Genomic DNA, 20,681 nt, shown 5'->3' with positions numbered 1-20,681 from the left:
CTGATTGTACTCCCACTTTTAATGTATTTTATCCTTTTTAACTATATTACTGTGTAGATGCTTGTGAATATCTAGTTGTACTTCTATTCTCCCCATTTCATTATTACTGTATGGATTAACTTTTATGAAATGTTCTTTTATGATTGTTATATGCAAACAATCGAATAAAGATATTCTATTCTATTCTATAGTGGAGATAAACCGTGGAGTTCCGCATGTGGACAGAAATCGGCACATCACCCTGCTTGTGCTGATTTTTAGCACCAGGTGCTTGTTACGGCACCATGCCATGCGCCCCAGGGCACTGCTTCTTTGCTGCCACTCCAGTAGGTTTTTTATTCGTATGGGGTTGGGGTCGCACACTACTCACACACCGGCGGTATCGCCCCTAAGGACTCTGGTTAATGTAGTTAAGTGTTCCGCGATGCATCTTCTTTCGATTCTCTGCTATCTTCACTGTCTTCGCCATCCCTGGACACGTGTTTCGGGGTATCACCCCTCGTCAGCAGGGATAGGCCGTGTTCTGGGGTTGCCGGTGGCTGCCAAATATCTGCCAGGTTTAGTACCACTCAGGCGCACAGGTGCGGGGTCCCAGGCTTGTCAGCCAACTGCTCAAGGGAGCTTTAACATTACAAATGGGGGTGGGGTCGCACACTACTCACACACCGGCGGTATCGCCCCTAAGGACTCTGGTTAATGTAGTTAAGTGTTCCGCTATGCATCTTCTTTCGATTCTCTGCTATCTTCGCTGTCGTCGCCATCCCTGGACACGTGTTTCGGGGTATCACCCCTCGTCAGCAGGGATAGGCCGTGTTCTGGGGTTGCCGGTGGCTGCCAAATATCTGCCAGGTTTAGTACCACTGAGGCGCGCAGGTGCAGGGTCCCAGGCTCGTCAGCCAACTGCTCAAGGGAGCTTTAACATTACAAATGGGGGTGGGGTCGCACACTACTCACACACCGGCGGTATCGCCCCTAAGGACTCTGGTTAATGTAGTTAAGTGTTCCGCGATGCATCTTCTTTCGATTCTCTGCTATCTTCGCTGTCTTCGCCATCCCTGGACACGTGTTTCGGGGTATCACCCCTCGTCAGCAGGGATAGGCCATGTTCTGGGGTTGCTGGTGGCTGCCAAATATCTGCCAGGTTTAGTACCACTCAGGTGCGCAGGTGCGGGGTCCCAGGCTCGGGAGCCAACTGCTCAAGGGAGCTTTAACATTACAAATGGGGGTGGGGTCGCACACTACTCACACACCGGCGGTATCGCCCCTAAGGACTCTGGTTAATGTAGTTAAGTGTTCCGCGATGCATCTTCTTTCGATTCTCTGCTATCTTCGCTGTCTTCGCCATCCCTGGACACGTGTTTCGGGGTATCACCCCTCGTCAGCAGGGATAGGCCGTGTTCTGGGGTTGCCGGTGGCTGCAAAATATCTGCCAGGTTTATTACCACTCAGGCGCGCAGGTGCGGGGTCCCAGGCTCGTCAGCCAACTGCTCAAGGGAGCTTTAACATTACAAATGGGGGTGGGGTCGCACACTACTCACACACCGGCGGGATCGCCCCTAAGGACTCTGGTTAATGTAGTTAAGTGTTCCGCGATGCATCTTCTTTCGATTCTCTGCTATCTTCGCTGTCTCCGCTTTGGCAGCAAAGGTTCCAGTTGCAGCAACAAACATCCATAGTGCCTAGAAAGGAACGCCTAAAAAGGTGAGGAACTTCTACTTCATGAATCCATGAAGTCCACCTCAAATGAAAGTTTTATGAGAGTCACATGGTGCTCGGTGACATGTAGTTTATCTTGACTCCACTTGCGCAATTTGTGTTTTGCAAGCATCACTGAAAAGAAGTCTCATGCCAAGTGGCAACCAAACTCTGTGTGCACCGTTGACTTCCTCTACTGCTAAATGTTTAGAAGTTGAGTAGAACATGTATCAATACCAGTGTGGGATACACAGGTGGGCACAGGAGGGCAGGCCACAGAGCATGTGAGTCCTCCTCCAAGGGATGATGTCTTGGCAGAGTGGCTCCAGATTTATCCAGATGATTTCTGTAGAATGCTCATAGTAAGAGCAAAACATGAAGATTAGAGGCTCCTGAGGATTGTACCACTTCCAGCATTCCCAGCATTATTTCATGCTCACTTTACACTTTCACCTGAACAGGAGAAGGATTTGGAACATGGATTTACTAAGGAAACATGAAAGAGAGCATGGCTCTTTATGGACTGTGGCAATTGTGACATTTGTAATCACAGTTATAGAATTCACAATGTGTGCTCCTGTTGTACATGGACCATCAAACTTGAGTTACAACTTGGAAGCGATTTTCAAATATAAATTCTCTGTGAATAAACATACATTTTCATTTACAGCATACGTAGGTGCTGGAATTATTTTTCTGTCTGTATATAACTTTTAGCTAGTGTTGACTTTTTCTAAAGCCTCATCTACAGTTTTTAAAACGTTCTGAAGTTTAATTCAGTGTTTCTGCACTGAAGGAACGAATTAAGGTGAATGTAAATCTAATGCTTACCTTTTTCATACTGACCATATCTTGGTGTTGAACCATCAGGAGATGACGGAAGCTTCCAGTAGGCATGCACCTGAAACCATCAATGTCCACCTGAATGGTGTCCTTGGCAGCTTGCATCTCTATTTGTAGGCAGCTTCTTTCTTCTTTTGTAATTATCCCTACCAAAAAGGGGACCTGTGAAAGAGCCATTTCTAGTCATCTAGAACTTTCCTAGAGACGTGTTCTGAAGGGTCTTTTAAGCAGCATGAAAGTGTGAAGGGGAGAAAATCATTAATGCACAGTCAATTTAGAAACACCGTTTCCTGAAACATAATAACAAAAGGACAATTGAGAAAAGTTAAAGTTCATTACAAGGCCAAAAATAATTTAACCTAAACACACCTCAATACGAGGGTATAGATACAAAGGAAACAGCATAACACCAAATATATGCACCTAATTTAGTTGGTGCAACATAAACAAAGCTCTTAATTAGAAAAGGAGGATACAGACAATCAAGAAGCAAGAGTCCAAGCTTCCCTGCATCAAGGGCTGATGAATGAAGAGAATTTAAATATATCCCTATATCCCTATTCTATCACTATAGTGACATCCCTACATTAATGAGTAAGCATTTTAAATCAGGAGGAAAGGTGTCAGTCTTGGAGTATTCCTAAGACGTGTCTCCACCGCTAAGATGGGTCAAGTTGCAAAAAAACACTATTGCAAGAGGAAGAGCTCGCTCTGCAATGCTCTCTCTCCAAAGGCAAGGAAGATGTTGGGCCCTATCCCTCATTCCGACAACCAGTTATCCACTGGTAGAATTCCCATGACACACTCCTCGCACGTACTCCACAATGGACACAGTCATGAGTGTGCTTTTACATGGTGTTCTCCATGTACATCCCATTGCCATAATTTGTCCTTGGTTCCTGTGCCATCTCCCTTGTGAAACCAACTTCTTTCCTTTATTGCCTCTAAACCATACAATTGTAACTTCTTCTCTCCTTGCTTAGCTGCTAAAATAAAGACATTACTTTGCCTAAAAGAATGCTTCGCCACCAGCAATGCAAAACGTGAGAAAGAACAGCTTCCGCAGTGCAACGGAGATTCAGGTCATTAATTCAAAAGCGAGAGTTGCCAGGGATTGCATTTCAGGCCTACAGCTATGGCTAACAAAAGAACATATATTTTAAACATTACAAGTTCCATAATTAATCTTGCATTTTGACTAACACAATTACCTAATTCTGAAAAGTACTATTATTATTAAACACATCTAATACATGAGCGTCAAACTCCACAACATGTTTTCTTCATGTTAGCGTCTATTCCTATGTTAACTTCTTCATACTATTTGTCAGTAATCTAAAGTATGTCACATAGATACATTAATGCGGTTCACAATTCTAACATTCACTTTTACACAAGATAGGATTATATGCAGGTGGGCTCTACATATGATTATGATGCACCCCTACAAATTAGTAAAATGCAAATACAGAACATTCCCTTCATCAAGTGTACATTTGACAACCAAGCTACCCCGAGACTGTCACCCCCTCTTGCACACCGCCCTGACATGCTGGCGGAAAGCTTTGGCGTACACGTCAACGACCCCATCTTATGCCGATAATATCCCCCTGTTGGGAATCCCGACGCCGCAGGGGCGACTGACACACCGTAGATTACGGCCCTGGACGGACGCGGGAGTGGATAGAGTATGGGACCTGTTCGGAGATGACACGCTGCTGGATCACGCTTCCTTTGTACAGGCCAAAGGAGCTCCACCACGACTATACATTCTACATGCCAACGTGACACACTACGTACGAAACACATGGGCCCCACAGCGCAGTAGACCCGAACAACACGAACTGGTGCACCTCCTTCACTACATGGGGACGGGGGGGACACCTTGTACGGTGGTTATACACTGGCATTAGGGAACACGCCGCTATGCCTCTTGCCCCACTTAGGAACACCTGGACATTGGACACGGGGGAGGTTATGACAGATGGGGCCTGAAGGGCTGTCCTAGAACACCCTAGAAGAGTGTCCAGGAATGTAAAATTCTAATTTATCCAAGCTATGGTGCTCCATAGGGCATACCTTACCCCCCAAAGACTGCACGGGATGTTCCCTGCCTCTCCCCATCGCTGCCCCCGGTGTCAGACAGACGAGGCCGGACTTCTCCACATGATGTGGTCTTGCCCATGCTTAAGCGGTTACTGGGGACAGGTCCGTCACATACTTCACACTGTCACGGGCATGCAGATACCGGAGGGAGCGTTGCCTTGCCTGCTCGGGCATAGGAAAAGCCCCAAAGGGTATAAGGCCCCGCTGAAGATCCTGGACTTAGCATTGTTGTTGGCAGTCAGGGCACTGACTATGAGGTGGAAATCTGCAAGACCCCCAACTGTAGAGACCTGGCATTCTGAACTATTAAAGTGGGGCAGGGCCTAGGGCGTGACTCTCCGCAGGGAGGAGGAGAGAGGGCTACGGAAACATCCGATTGCGCTAGACTGGGAACGGATGTTGCTGGAACTAGAGGACATGGATCTGACGCCCTCCCAGGCGGAGACCTCATAGTGGGAACTGTTGGATGGGTGAGGCAGTGGCCATGAGCGGAGCCTTGTCCAAGTCGCGTACAGGTTTGCTAGAGGAAGATGGACACAGTTATTTGAATGTGTCTGCTTATTGAAATTCCTAGGCCTAGGATGGTAGAACAGGCTGTGCCAGGACGCCAGGAGAAGTACGAAATGGGGAGGGAATGAGGGAGGGATGGGGATTGGATATGACTTAAACTCTGGGTCCAAAGTCGCATACACACTAATGAGAGGTTTGTTGTTATCACTATGAACCTACTTGTAAAGAATTATTGCTATTACATACAAATGTCTACGCCGGAGCTGGTGACCTACATGAACACATTTATGAGAGTCACTAAGTCAGATGCCTAAAGTTTAAAGGGAGAAAAAAGAAAAGACTGTACGTAGAAGCTATCATCTGAATATGCAATGTAATATTTGACTGAAGTCGCAAATAAAGAGTTTAAAAAAAAGTGTACATTTGACAATTACTTTTCAGACTATGGTCACTTTTCATTTTTGCTCTTCTTTTTTCTGTAATCACTAACAAACTGCAGCAAAGCTATGTGATTGCTGGGAATCCCACAATGCTTGCACTTTGCCAACAGCTGACTCAGAACCTGTCAGTGAGGGGCGGATGCTTGCTATGAAAACAGGAAAATGCACGTCAGTTGCGGAATATGAACAGGAAACACAATAATTAAGTAAGTGAAATTATTCTTTGGATGAATTCCAAATAGTATTTAATGAAACTGAAACATTTTGACCAGAATGACTTAATTGTCTGACAACAGAAAAGTAGGTGGGGTTGGCCCCAGTTTCGGTATTTCAGTACCAACATCTTGGATTATCCCTTAATTTCATTTTGCAAAGTTGGTATGGTGTGCAACTGGATCTGTGTAGTAACCAACACTTAGCAAAGCCCAAACAGGGTAAATTTGCTCCTAAAGACTCCGTTTGTTCCCAGTTGATTGGTTTGGATGTGCACAAGTTTTCTCATTTTTGTATCATCTGTTGAAGGAGCTTTGTTAATTTTGGTTGCTGGAATTTATAAAACTTTGATATCAAATGACCTGCTCTGACCAATTTGTTCATGAGTTGGAATATAGAAGGGTCTGCATCTATGTTTGGGTGCTTGCTGATGCAGGATTTCAGTTTTTGAAATGTGTAGAAATCCTTATTATTAAGGTGCAATTGATTTTGTAAGTTAGAGAACGTTTGTGAGAGTTTACAAGAGCTGAAGCACTTGATAAAAAAATTCCTTTGCAGACCATTCTTTCCAGTCAAGGGTTTTGCCACTGATTTTGAAATTTTCGGTGTGCTTTGGGGAGGCTTGATTACAGTTTCGTATTTGTATCTCTAATAAGCATTGATGCGTAATAGGGCTTTATTGGTATTTAGTAATATGTTTTTTGAATGAAAGATGTTAGACCTGGCACCATTGGCGTGGGTCTCCCTTCCATTTTTGCTGTTGCCTCATGTATTTTTGCTGGTATTGAATGCTTTGGGCACTGTGCCACTGCTATCCAGTGCCACAGTGCAAGTGCTCCCTACTATAAATTGATGTACTAATCAGTGGTTCCATGTTTGGCTATTTGGTTTACTTATCAGACCCTAGTCTAGTGCACGGAGTGTGCCCAGGGCGTGTAAATCCAAATGCTGCTAGTGGGCCTGCAGCACTGGCTGTGCCACCCACAGAAGCAGCCTTGTAAAATGGTCTAAGGTCTGCCATTGAAGAGCCTGCGTGCAGACTGGTACTGTCATGCTGACTGGGCAAGTGCACCCACTTGCCATTCCCTAAACCTTCCCTTTTCTTCATATCAATCACCCCTATGGTAGGCCCAAGGGCAGGGTGCATTGTAAGTATAAGGAAGGACAACCCCTGATGTGTGTGGCATGTCCTAGAAGTGAATTACAGCCATTTTCGTTTTTCACTATTGCAAGGCCACCTGTTCTCCATAGGTCAGTATGGGCTGTTAGAATTATTACATTTTATAATCCTAACTGTCTCAGAGAACATGGTAGAAATTTGAGTTTAGTATGCCTGAACTCAGAATAATAAAATACATCTTTTAGTGAAGTTGATTTTAAAATTCTGTGTTTGCAAATACTACTTTTAGAAAGTAGGTATTTGCTTGTCTAACCATTCAAACCTGCCTCTGCTAGGTTGTGTATTCCTTTGTCTGGTTTTGTGAGTGACAGGGCTGGGGAATTCCAGGAGACAGGCTGAGTCACCCGGTGGTGAATAGAGAGATCTGCATCCAGATGGGAGGGAGGAGTTGCACCTGAAACTTGAATACGGCTGTGCCTGCCTTCCACAATAATGGCTCCAACTACTGGGGAACGGCTGATGTCTCTGCCCTGCACACTGAAAGAAGAGAAGGAGTCCTGTAAACAAAGTTCTCCAGGACTGTACTTGTCTTCCACAATGCTGGCTCAACCTCCTGTGGGGCGTCTGATGTGCTTGCCCTGCACTGTGAAAGGAAAGGACAAGTCTGGTAAACAGAGTGCTTCAGAACTGGTTTGGACTGGGCAAAGGCACCTCTCCCCTCAGAGAACAAAGGATTTTGGATTGTAAATATTGGGACCCTGATCCCATGAAATTAGATCACTTTGGACTACAAGAAGAAACCTTTACTGAGGAGAGGAGCCTGAAGAAACTGAGGAGAGACTATTCCCAAGCTGAAGTGCTGCTTGGGGGATTGGCCTGCAGTGGTTGCCTTACTGCCAAAGGAAGGAGAAAGGAACTTTGTGTACTTTGCTTTCAACTTGTGAAGGATCTTCAAGGGCTTGTATAAGAGCTTGCCTCGTGCTGAAGTCTCAGGGACAACAGACTTCACCCCACAGCTCCTCAGAGTTCATTGGAAGCGCCTGCTGCTGTTTTGGGCCTTCTGAGGAACTGCGTGTCGCAAGGAGCTGGAAGCGCGACTCAAGGAGAAGAAGTGTGTTGCCATCGTTGTGCCTGCCGTTGCAACTCTGAAGGAGGGTGTCGCCGCTGGAACTGTCGCACTGAACCGCATCGGAGAGAAGCGTGCTGCAACAAGGAGGAAGCGTGTCGCCGTCGCTGCTGCTGCCGTCGCAACTCTGAAGGAGGGTGTCGCCGCTGTAGTTGTCGCACTGCACCGCATCAGGAGAAGAATCTTGCAACCAGGTCGGAGCGTGTCGCCGTCGCTGTACCTTCCGTCGCAACTCCGAAGGAGGGTGTCGCCGCTGGAACTGTCGCATTTTCCCGCATCGACCAAGAGCACCTTGCATCCCCAAGTAGTGCGGAGCTGCTGCTGTTGCATCTTGGATGTCGCCGCTGTAGTTGTCGCATTGAGCGGAAGCTTCACGCATCGTGGGAGAAGAGCGTCGCCGCTGGAGCTGTTGTTGTCGCATCGTGAGGGTGTCGCCACTGCAGCCCACGCATCGAACCGAGAAATTCTCGCATCCCCGAGAAGCGTGCCGCATCTGGAAGATCTTCACGTCTTTATTTCTTTGTATCTGAACTTTGCCACATTTCCCATGGCTGCGACATTGCTTGTCGTGGAAGCGCAATGCAACCTAAGGTACATTGACGCAAAGTGTCGCATCCAAGAACTGAACTGAACTAAGCTTAAATCTACCATCTTAAAGTAATCATAGTGTGTATTTTTGTCATTTATGGGCTTTTGGTAACTCCATATAAAGTCTACTTATTTTTTATATAAAACCTATGTGGTGTCCATTTGTAGTGTTGTCACTGGGTTACTGTATGTGGTCACAACTGCTTAACTTACATCGCCTCTGAAATAAGCCTTGACTGCTCGCGCCATGCCGCCTAGAAGGTGAGCAGGGGTTATTTTAGGAATGTAATCCCCTTGTCCTGACTAGAGGAGAGGGTCCCTATTTGTCATAAGTACCTACCTGTGCCAACTAGAGACCCCCAAATCTAACATTAGAAGCAAAGGAAGGATTCTGGATTTGCATTTGTGACTCATGTACAGTGACTGGTGAACACTACTTAGTGAGTGCAGACCATAATGATACCACATACTTTTTGGTAGATTCCTTTTTGGATTTTTGTTCTATTTTTTAAAGATGCCTAATTCAGTAGAGAGAGCAGAATCAGTAGCCTCCCTTATTTGCGAATGGGAAGAAGAGAGGCTGGAATGCTACCCAGTAAAGCAGATGAAGTACTTTTGCAAGAAATTCAATGTTTCCATTTCTGGATTTAAAGTGAAGGAAGAATTCTACAAGGCGCTGGGGACCTGGGTAGAAGCAAGGAAAACTCCTATGATTGAGGAGGATGATGATGCAGAAGTACAACAGGAAGAGCCATTGGGCTCAAGAGGAAGGAAGGTACATTCCCCTGCAGGTAGCATTGGCTCTAACAAAAGTCTGTCTCCAGAGAAGCTGGAGGACAGAGAGAGGTCACGAAGGCATGACATTGAATTGATCAGGTTCAAGGTGGATAGGCAGCTGGAATTGGAAAATAGAAAGTTAGATCTTGAGGAAAAGAAAATGCAGTTTGAGCATGAACATTTTTTGAGGGAGTTGGAGTTTAAAACCAAAAGTTTAGCAGTTACTCCCTCTGGAAGCAGCATACCGTCAGTACATACAGAAAGTAGAGTGTAAATTCCCAAGGATATGGTGAAAGAGTTTTACAAAAATGATGATATTGGTCTCACAGGGTATTACAGGAGGTTTGTCAAGGAATATGGCAGCATGGTTGCCCCCTTGACAGAGCTGAATTCCAAGAAGCAGCCCAAGAAGGTAATCTGAACTGACACCTGTCCGAAAGCTTTTGAGGCCCTGAAAACTGCCATGTGCACGGCGCCCGTGCTCCTGGCACCCAAATTCTCAAGAGAGTTTACCGTCCAAACAGACACGTCAGAGCATGGTGTGGGGGCTGTTCTGTCACAGATTAATGAGGAAGGCCTAGATCAACCTGTAGCCTTTATCAGTAGAAGGCTACTTCCACGGGAACAGAGGTGGAGTGCTATGGAGCGTGAGGCATTTGCTGTGGTCTGGACACTGAAGAAGCTGAGACCATACCTGTTTGGGACTCACTTCCGGGTTCAGACAGGCCACAGGCCGCTCAGACGGTTGATGCAGGTGAGGGGTGAGAATCCAAAGCTGTTGAGGTGGTCCATCTACCTACAGGTTATGGACTTTAAGGTGGAACACCACCCTGGCACAGAACACGCCAACGCTGATGGTCTGTCCAGATTTTTCAACCTTAGTGAAGAGAACTCCCCGGAGTTAGGGTAGTTCTCCCCACTTTTCAGCTAAAGGGGACACTTGTTAGACCAGGCACCATTGCCGTGGGTCTCCCTTCCAGTTTTTGCTGTTGCCTCATGTATTTTTGCTGGTATTAGATGCTTTGGGCACTGTGCCACTGCTATCCAGTGCCACAGTGCATGTGCTCCCTACTGTAAGTTGATGTACTAATCAATGGTTCCATGTTTGGCTATTTGGTTTACTCATCAGACCCTAGTCTAGTGCACTGAGTGTGCCCACGGCGTGTAAATCCAAATGCTGCTAGTGGGCCTGCAGCACTGGTTGTTCGACCCACAAAAGGAGCATTGTAAAATGGTCTACGGTCTGTCATTGCCTAGTCTGCATGAGGCAACAGCAAAAATGGAAGGGAGACCCACGCCAATGGTGCCTGGTCTAACACGTGTCCCCTCTTGTGGGGCATCTGATGTGCTTGCCCAGCACTGCGATAGGAAAGGAGAAGTCTGGTAAACAGAGTGCTTCAGAACTGGTTTGGACTGGGCAAAGGCGCCTCTCCCCTCAAAGAACAAAGGATTTTGGGGTATAAATATTGGGACCCTGATCCCATGAAATTAGATCACTTTGGACTACAAGAAGAAACCTTTACTGAGGAGAGGAACCTGAAGAAACTGAGGAGAGACTATTCCCAAGCTGAAGTGCTGCTTGGGGGATTGGCCTGGAGTGGTTGCCTTACTGCCAAAGGAAGGAGAAAGGAAATTTGTGTACTTTGCTTTCAACTTGTGAAGGATCTCCAAGGGCTTGGAAAAGAGCTTGCCTCCTGCTGAAGTCTCAGGGACAATAGACTTCACCCTCCAGTTCCTCAGAGTTCTTTGGAAGTACCTACTGCTGTTTTGGGCCTTCTGAGGAACTGTGTGTCGCAAGGAGCTGGAAGCGCGACTCAAGGAGAAGAAGCGTGTCGCCGTGCCTGCCGTCGCAACTCCGAAGGAGAGTGTCGCCGCTGGAACTGTCGCACTGCACCACATCGGAGAGAAGCGTGCCGAAACGAAGAGGAAGCGTGTCGCCGTCGCTGCTGCTGCTATCGCAACTCCGAAGGAGGGTGTCGCCGCTGTAGTTGTCGCACTGCACCGCATCAGGAGAAGAATCTTGCATCGAGGTTGGAGCGTGTCGCCATCGCTGTGCCTGCCGTCGCAACTCCAAAGGAGGGTGTCGCCGCTGGAACTGTTGCATTGCACCGCATCGACCAAGAGCACCTCACATCCCGAGAAGGGCGCCGCAGTCGGAGCTGCTGCCGTCGCATCTTGGATGTCGTCGATGTAGTTGTCGCATTGATCACAAGCTTCATGAATCGTGGGAGAAGAGCGTCGCCGCTGAAGCTGTGAGGGTGTCGCAGCTGCAGCCCACGCATCGAACTGAGAACTTCGCGCATCCCCAAGAAGCGTTCCGCATCTGGAAGATCTTCACGTCTTTATTTCTTTGTATCTGAACTTTGCCGCATTTCCCATCGCTGCGAAATTGCTTGTCGTGGAACCGCAATGCAACCTAAGGTACATTGACGCAGAGTGTCGCATTTAAGAACTGAACTGAACTAAGCTTAAATCTATCATCTTAAAGTAATCATAGTGTGAATTTTTGTCGTTTATGTTCTTGTGGTAACCCTATATAAAGTCTACTTATTTTTTATATAAAACCTGTCTGGTGTCCATTTGTAGTGTTGTCACTGGGTTACTGTATGTGGTCACAACTGCTTAACTTACATCGTCTCTGAAATAAGCCTTCACTGCTTGCGCCACGCTGCCTAGAGGGTTAGCAGGGGTTATTTTAGGAGTGTAATCCCTTTGTCCTGACTAGAGGAGAGGGTCCCTATTTGTCACAAGTACATACCTGTGCCAACTAAAGACCCCCAAATCTAACAGAGGATATTTAGATTCTCTATGGCTAGTATGGTGATGAGGTTTGATGTCTTTAAAAGTGAGTCGTCTATCTTTTACCAAGATTTTGTGTAGTTGTTTTTCGTAAGGAACCAGTGGGTTCCTTGTTAACCTATAAATGCCAATTTGTGGTTCTTAACGTTTACCACATTTACCCGATACTTTTTTCTAGGGAGTCTTAACTTTTTGATTTATATTCAGGGGCATTTGTTTTGCAAAAGAAAATTGCTAATGATTTTGTCTAGTTTGTGATGGTAATTATTCGATAGTGAGAGGGAGAGCATACATATTACGTAGCTTATTACTGGTGTAATCATCCTCATTATGATTTTGATGTGTTCCCACCATTAAATACATTTAGGAGACCTTCTTTCTAATAAATCAGATACTTTTTTGAGTGCTGTATTTCCTTTAGGACTGAGAGTGTCAATAAGGTCATGTCTGAAATCTACCCCAAGTATATCAGGTATTTAGTTTGCTATTCCAGAACTTTGTCCGTAATTCTCTGATATAAGGGGCAGCTGTTTTCAAGGAGTTGTATTGTTGCCCTACCTCTTCTGCCTGGAACTCTGTTAATCTGCACAGGGGGGCTGAGACCGGGGATTGCTGTCTGTTGCTTTGTGCTCGCTTTCTTCGCCCCGCGGACCGCGCGGAGCCCAGGACTTCCCATCCCAGCAGGCAGCGCGGTATCGCGAGAGGCTAGTGACACGCCCCCCGCCCCCGGCCATACAAAATCAGGGGCCGACTACCGCGGCGCGGGATGCTGTTTTCAAGGAGTTGTATTGTTGCCCTACCTCTTCTGCCTGGAACTCTGTTAATCTGCACAGGGGGGCTGAGACCGGGGATTGCTGTCTGTTGCTTTGTGGCTTGCTTTCTTTGCCCCGCGGACAGCGGCGCGGGACGGGTGCGGGCTCGCCCGGGCAAAGCCCTGGCCAAGAGCGGGCCCGTCCTTGGCCATCATTGACCGGAAGAGGCTGGGCTGGACCCAGTTTCTTGGTCTTTGGTTTTGTTGGGGCAGTTTTATTAAAGTAGTGGTATTAACAGTTTTATCTGAATCCCACTAGATAGTTTGGGCAACTCATATTTAATTATGGGCAAAAGGAAATTATTAAGCCCTAGGGAAAGCAGGCCGAGCTCTGATACTCAGCAAACCTTACTGAATTATTTAACAGGTGCAGTCACAGTGTTGGATAAACAAATTCTATCAGTAGAGGAGTCCATTGTGGGGGCATCTTCTGGGTTAAGCCAGGAGTTACCCTACAATGAAGAATCTACCCAACCAAACTCAGGGGAAAAAGCCTCTAGTACAGTAAATGGCTGCATCCAACCTTGCACTGCCAGCTACGGCTCAGGGCTATGGGGATACGCAAACACATATGTACTACAGAGGGTCGAGAATTCCTTCCTTCGTTATCTACTAGCAGTTCCCCAAAGCACTTCGACATAAGGATGCCACCCAGAATTAGGGCAGGACTACATATCGGACATTTTAAAGATGCAACCTATTATGTTATGCCGTCGCATCTGGACTACTGGCCAGTGCGATTTAACACGACGCCTTGTCCAGGAATGCATGACGCTTGATAATATGCATAAGATTAGATAGCTAGCCTATGTGAAGTCATTTTTTGACGACCTAGGCCTCCGGAGATACTTTGATCATCCATTAACTATCTCCGAGATGCCCAGGAAGGAGCTAAAAAAACTGTGTTATTTGCATCTAGGCCAGTTACGACTTACACATGAGATAGGAAAAAGCTCAGTCCAGCACTTGATAGCTGTTCAAACTACTTCTTCCACACAACCATACTTAATATTTAATCTGAATCAGTATAACATTTTTTTGCTAACTCGTTTTAGATTAGACATTTTTCATCGTCTAATTTCCTTTCCTCAACAGAATGATTGGTCAAGGAATTTATCACTATGCCCATGTGACACTATTCCTGCACAATCCTCAATACATATACTGTTGTTCTGTAGATTTTATGAAATCCCACGCAGTCGCTGGATAGTTCCCATATTGAGATACATGGGGCTTTGAGCATGTCGCCCAGCTTTTCTAGCACTCCAATTTTTGGAAAACGAATCACATGCTAAATCTATAGCTTGTTTTCTGAAATTTTGTGTTAATCATCGCCCCAACCTTGGTTAAATGTTGATACATATGTATTTACACTTTGAATCATGAGTTTTTGAAATATTTTTAATTAATAACCTTTTGAATGTATTGCTGTATGATTTTGGTTGATTAAATATGGTTTTAGCTGTACTTCTATGATTGTTTTATTATAATTTTTGAAAAAACATTGTTTTAACTGTACTTTTATGGTTTTTCTACAAATTATGGAAACCGAATAAAGATGATTTGATTTGATAAGGGGCAGCAGTTTTGGTGACTATTAAGAGATCATCACAATAAGCTGCAATATTAACTCTAACATCTTTAAATTGTTTGCCCTCAATGTTCTCATTGTTTTTGATGTTGTGTATTAGTGGTTCTCATGCAAGGGGAAATAGTAATATGGAAAGTGGGCATCCTTTTTCTTTGCCTTCTACTTCTTGTCTTCTTCCCTCTATCTTGTTTAAGCTCTGACTTTGGCTTGTGCAGCCTTATATAGGACCATAATCATCATGAAAATTGTATTCCTCAATTAAACTTATTTAGGATGGCTTAGAGGAAGGTCCAAGAGTCTTTGTCAAAAACCTTCTGCTAGAACTGGGGGCCTCTAGTTGGCTGAGGTAGGTACCTTAGTCCAAATAGGGACCCTTGCTTCTAGTCAGGGAAAGGAGGGACACATTCGTAGATAACCCCTGCTCAACCCCCCATAGCTTGGCACGAGTAGCCCGGCTTATCTCCAAGGCAATGTGAAAGTATTTGCAACCACATTCTCAGTAACACAGTGATAACACCACAAATGGACACCACATGATTTAGGAAAATAGCGGTATCTTTATCGAGAAGAAATATGATGAGACCAAACGACGAAAATATCCAGCATATGCGTATTCGTAATATTTTACTGGGCTGGTTATTAGGCCATCGATCACTTGTAGGTTCTTGTGGTATTAATGAGCTGTTCACGATGATCTAATGCAGTAGTAATGCAATGCTATGCAGTTCGTAATGCAGTTCGTAATGTAGAAAGAAGACAGTCCTTAATGCAAGTACTAATGTGGATCGTAAAAGCAAGTAATAATGCAGTACCTGATGCAAGTACTAATGTGGATCGTAAAAGCAAGTAATAATGCAGATCATAAAGCACGTGCTAATGTGGATCGTAAAAGCAAGAAATAATGCAGTTCGTAGTGCAAGTACTAATGCGGATCGTAAAAGCAAGTAATAATGCAGTTCGGCACCGATCGCAGTGCTAGTGAAGATCTCTATGCACTTTTGGCTGACTCGCGGTCAGTGACTTCCAAAATATGCCCCCGATGCTGTTATGAAGAAAACAAAGTACAGCTCCACAATCCGACCCCGGTACTGCCACTCCACGGCGAGTTCGGGCCGCGATACTGACCTGAGCAGAGGCTCGCGCTGCAAAGATGGGAAAGGCTGAGAGCGGTCTCTTGTAGCACGAATTCTGCCCCAGGCGGCGACACATGCACACTCGCTGAGCGTTACCTGGGGCGGGGTTGCAGTCTCTCTCTCCTCTCCTCTCCTCTCGGCTTGACGGTGGCTGCTCCTCGCAGTGAGAGTCGGGCTACCAGTCGACGGTCTCACAGCTGATCGGCTCCCGGAACGACTCTGTTGATCTTGGGCAAAGGACCTCGGACCCACGATGGTGAAGGTTCACAGGTCTCTCCTTGGCAAAGGCAGGCTCGGCTGGCGGCAGTGATTTCGCATGGCTTCACCTTGGGACGACAGTCCGGGCCAATTTAGATAATGATCACAGCACTTCTGGTCAAGCTGTCGATCGAAGCACAGCGCAAGGCTGCTCTGGGGCACACAGTCACGGGGCAATTCTTACGAAGGTCTCAGGCTGCAAAAAGCACAGGCACACAGTATCGCTGAGGCACACTTGGAAACGTTGATGTTCCCGAGTTTTCATAGCAGGGAGCCAGCTCCTCTCGGGCCCTTGGAGACTAGTTACTTCAGGACACAGTTCACAGCAAAGTCCTTTCAAGCAGGGGGACACAGCACACAGCAAAGTCCCTTGTCCTCTCCTTAGTCAAATTAGCAAACTGCAGGCCAAGCTCAGAACACACAGCAAGGGCAGTCCTTCTCTTCAGTCTCTTCAGTTGTTCTTCTTTGGATGAGGTTCCTCTTGATCACAAAGTACTTTCAATCCTTTCTCAGGCTTGAATTCAGTTTTGAGTTCGGGGGTTTTAGCTCTCACATTTATGCCCCTAAATGCCTTTGAAGTCTCTGTGTTCGGGGGGCTCTGAGCCCAGTCCAAACCAGACCTGGGTGTCTTCCTGCCAGTGCACACCTTCTTTCTTTGATAGTCAGGGTCTGGGCCCCAGAAGCTCCACAGGAGGTGGAGCCATTCTTGGGTGGCAGCAGCACAGCCCTCTTCACTTTAAAGGGGCTACTCCTCCCTCCACACCAAATGCAGGCCAGCCTGTTGCTGTTCCACCTACTCCTCCATGGTGTCAGGACACTCCCCTGTCACATACAAACCCAGTCAATACGCAACCAGGCAGAGGCACGCAGGATGGTTAGGACAAGAAACAAGACACTTCTAGAAGTGTGGTTTCTAAATACACAATTTAAAAAACATCTCTGAGGTCAGGCGCACTAAACTCCATCTCTCCATCTTATGCCTACGGGGAGATATGCTGGAAACATGTGACAGAGCATTCCCCATTCTGTCCTATGGGCAAGATGGCCGTGCAACAGTGAAAAATGAATTTGGCAGTATTTCACTGTCAGGACATGGTACACAACTCAGTACATATCCTTCCTTTCACATACACTGCACCCTGCCCAGGGGGTACCTTGGGCCTACTATAGGGGTGTCTGATATGCATAAAAATAGAAGGGTAAGGCCTGGCAAGTGGGTGCACTTGTCAGGAGGACAATAAGGCAGTTAACAAACTGTGCGCAAATCTCTTTTGGGGCTACTTGTGTGGGTAGCACAATTAGTGCTGCAGGCCCACTAGTAGCATTTGCATCACCAACCCTGGCACACATAGTGCACTTTACTAGGGACTTTACTACTAAGACAAACATACCAATTATGGACAACCAATGACCATAACACTTTATACAGAGAGCACTTGCACTTTGACACTGATCAGCAGTGGCAAAGTGCCCAAAGCATCTAAGCCAGCAAAACGAAATCCATCACAGCATCAAAAATAGAGGTGGTAGAGGCAACAAGTCTGGGGTAACCACGCCAAGAAATGCCAGCTTTCTCTATTACATGGGAAAGGTACCTTTTGTTGTCACTTCACATGCGATTTTTCATAAAAACTACTTGTGAAGGTTCAATCAGTGGTGGTAAGTTTTACTTCTATTCTTTTTCCTAGTATTTTACATACATTCTACAATCTAAGGGGCAGATTTACAAGCCCGTGCCCCCGGTGCATCATGTTGCGTGACGCACCGGTGGCGCAGCCTGCTAAGGGATATTTACATGCATAGGTAAATTCACCATACGTGACTTAACCTGTGCTTGTAAATATCGCCCCTGTTCACGCAGCACCTTGCATGTTCGGGGCGGGACATGGGTGTTGCTGTGGGTGTTCCCACACAACACCCATGTCCACTGATGCATTTCCAAATTTATGAGAAATCGTCAACCTGGGAATGTGTCAGTTTGCTGTGCCACCATCGGGGTGGCGTTGCCAAGCGAAACAAGAAGAAATGTTTCCATTTCTCCTCGTTTGTTCCTCTTTCAATGCGTGCTGCATTCTACAGCACACATTGATAGTGGGAAATGCCTGCAATGATTGCTTTTGTGCAGGAAGAGGCCCCTTCCTTCACAAAAGCACTCTCCCCATGGCACAGGCATTCTTGCACCATGTTGCAAGGGTTCCTGCGCCGGGGTATGGCAGCTGGGGAAAGCACAGGAATGCGACATATCATTTTAGATATTACAATTGGGGCTGGGGTCGCACACTACTCACACACCAGCGGGATGGCCCCTAAGGACTGTGGTAAGTGTAGTTCGTGTTCCGCGATGCATCTTCTTTCCATTCTCTGCTATCTTCGCTATCTTCGCCATCCCTGGACATGTGTGTCGGGGTATTTACCCCTCATCAGCAGGGATTAGGCCGTGTTCTGGGGTTGCCCGTGGCTGCCAAATATTGCCAGGTTTAGTACCACTCAGGCGCGCAGGTGCGGGGTCCTAGGCTCGTCAGCCAACTGCTCGAGGGAGCTTTAACATTACAATTGGGGGTATGCGCAGGTGCGGGGTCCCAGGCTCGTCAGCCAACTGCTCGAGGGAGCTTTAACATTACAATTGGGGGTTGCGCAGGTGCGGGGTCCCAGGCTCGTCAGCCAACTGCTCGAGGGAGCTTTAACATTACAATTGGGGGTTTGCGCAGGTGCGGGGTCCCAGGCTCGTCAGCCAACTGCTCGAGGGAGGTTTAACATTACAATTGGGGGATTTTGCGCAGGTGCGGGGTCCCAGGCTCGTCAGCCAACTGCTCGAGGGAGCTTTAACATTACAATTGGGGGTTTTGCGCAGGTGCGGGGTCCCAGGCTCGTCAGCCAACTGCTCGAGGGAGCTTTAACATTACAATTGGGGGGACTTTAGATATGTCGCATTCCTGTGCTCTGAAAGCGCTGCAGCGTGGTGCAGCCAAAGGGCTTGTGGTGCTGCACTGCAGCACTTTCTTGTAGATCTGTACCTAAATTTATTAGTGAGAATTGTGTGCATTTTTTGCATAATATAGGTCCTTTCCTTCTCTAGGTAGCACCAGAATGATTGCTTTGGAGGGTGTGCAAGTGATGACCACAGATTCTACAATTGGTTACAAAACTGCTTTACATCGATTGTTGATTGTTGCTGTTAGGAATGGGATTTTTAGTCTTTTTAGTCGGCTAGAGCATGTGCCAAAGGCGGGCAGAAACCACCACTCTAATCAGGATAAGGGAGTTAAACTCCTAAAATAACCCCTTCTCTCCCCCTTGGTAGCTTGGCACGAGCTTATCTTAGAGGCACTGTGTAAAGCATTTGTACATAACCAACAGTAATGCATTGTAAGCAATACAAAAGGACACCACACCAGTTTAGAAAAATATCCAATATTTTTATATACTTAAGACAAAACCAAAAACGATAAATATCCACAATACAGTACTTAAAAATCTTGAGCGGAATGCTGAACAATGTAAACATTCACCGCAGTCAGAAAGATATGGGTTTAATCTATCAATTTGTTTGCTCACCATGCCACACCAGTTTGGACCCAGCCATATGCAAATCAGTCTTGATCCTGCTCCTCATGGGAACAGTCTAGCCCGATCTGCCAAGCCAGGTCCTCCCTGGACCGGAAATAAGCAACCTGGAGGCGATTTTCGAGTATCACCCCTCATCAGCCAGGCTAGCTTGAATTCAGTGATGCAGTGAGCACAGGACTCACATCTGGGCATGCCCTTCCCACTTAGGGTGAAAAAAGCAAAACCAAACAAATGTTGGGTGGAATGCTGAACAATGCAAACATTTGCCCCCAGTCACAAAGATCTGGGTTTAATCTGTTGTTTTTTGTTCTCCACATCACCCCAATTTGGACCCAGCCATATGCAAATCAGTCTTGACCCTGCTCCTCATTGGAACAGTTCAGCCTGAACTGCCAAGCCAAGACCTCCATGGACCATAAACAAGCATCCTGGCATCATTTTCAGTATATGACCCCCTCATCAGCCATACTAGCTTGAATCCAGAGGCGCTGTGAACATGGGACCTATGTCGGGGCATACTTTACCCACTTAGGCCAACAGAAGCAAAAAGAACAAATGATGGATGGAATGCTGAACAATGCAAACATTCACCCCCAATCACAATAATCTGGGTTTAATCCATAGATTTTGTGTTCATCCTGCCATCCCAGTTTGGATCAAGCCATATTAAAATCAGTCTTGACCCTGATTTGCAGGGTCTTCGAGCCTGACCGCAACATGGCCACTGTTGATTGTGTATGTTAATTACTGCAGAAGAAGTGCCCAGGAGAGAAAAGAGGTTCTATTCATGGCGCAAATATGGAAGAGGCGGGTCCCACATGTGACTGAAAGCAGAAAAAGATAAAGTTGTCTTTTCTCTGCTGCAACGCTTTCCGAAAACGGATTGTGCAGAAAAGATGAATGGAACAAGTTAAATAGAGGTAAAAAAATGTATTAAAAAAAATCATGTCTGAGAAAGCAGCAGGCACTGCAGAGTGGAGAGAAGCACACAAGGGAGTCAGCTGGAGAACACACTCACTTGTGGAGTGTTTTACAAAATAAACATTTTTGCTGCCGGTGCAAGGTGCAAGCTGCGATGGGTGCTTAGGGCAGAAACACTGAGAT

This window comes from Lissotriton helveticus, chromosome 2_1 (assembly GCF_964261635.1).
Source record: "Lissotriton helveticus chromosome 2_1, aLisHel1.1, whole genome shotgun sequence".
In the NCBI taxonomy this organism is placed as follows: domain Eukaryota; kingdom Metazoa; phylum Chordata; class Amphibia; order Caudata; family Salamandridae; genus Lissotriton; species Lissotriton helveticus.
The sequence above is the reverse complement of the archived record's forward strand: the minus strand, read 5'-3'. Positions refer to the sequence as shown.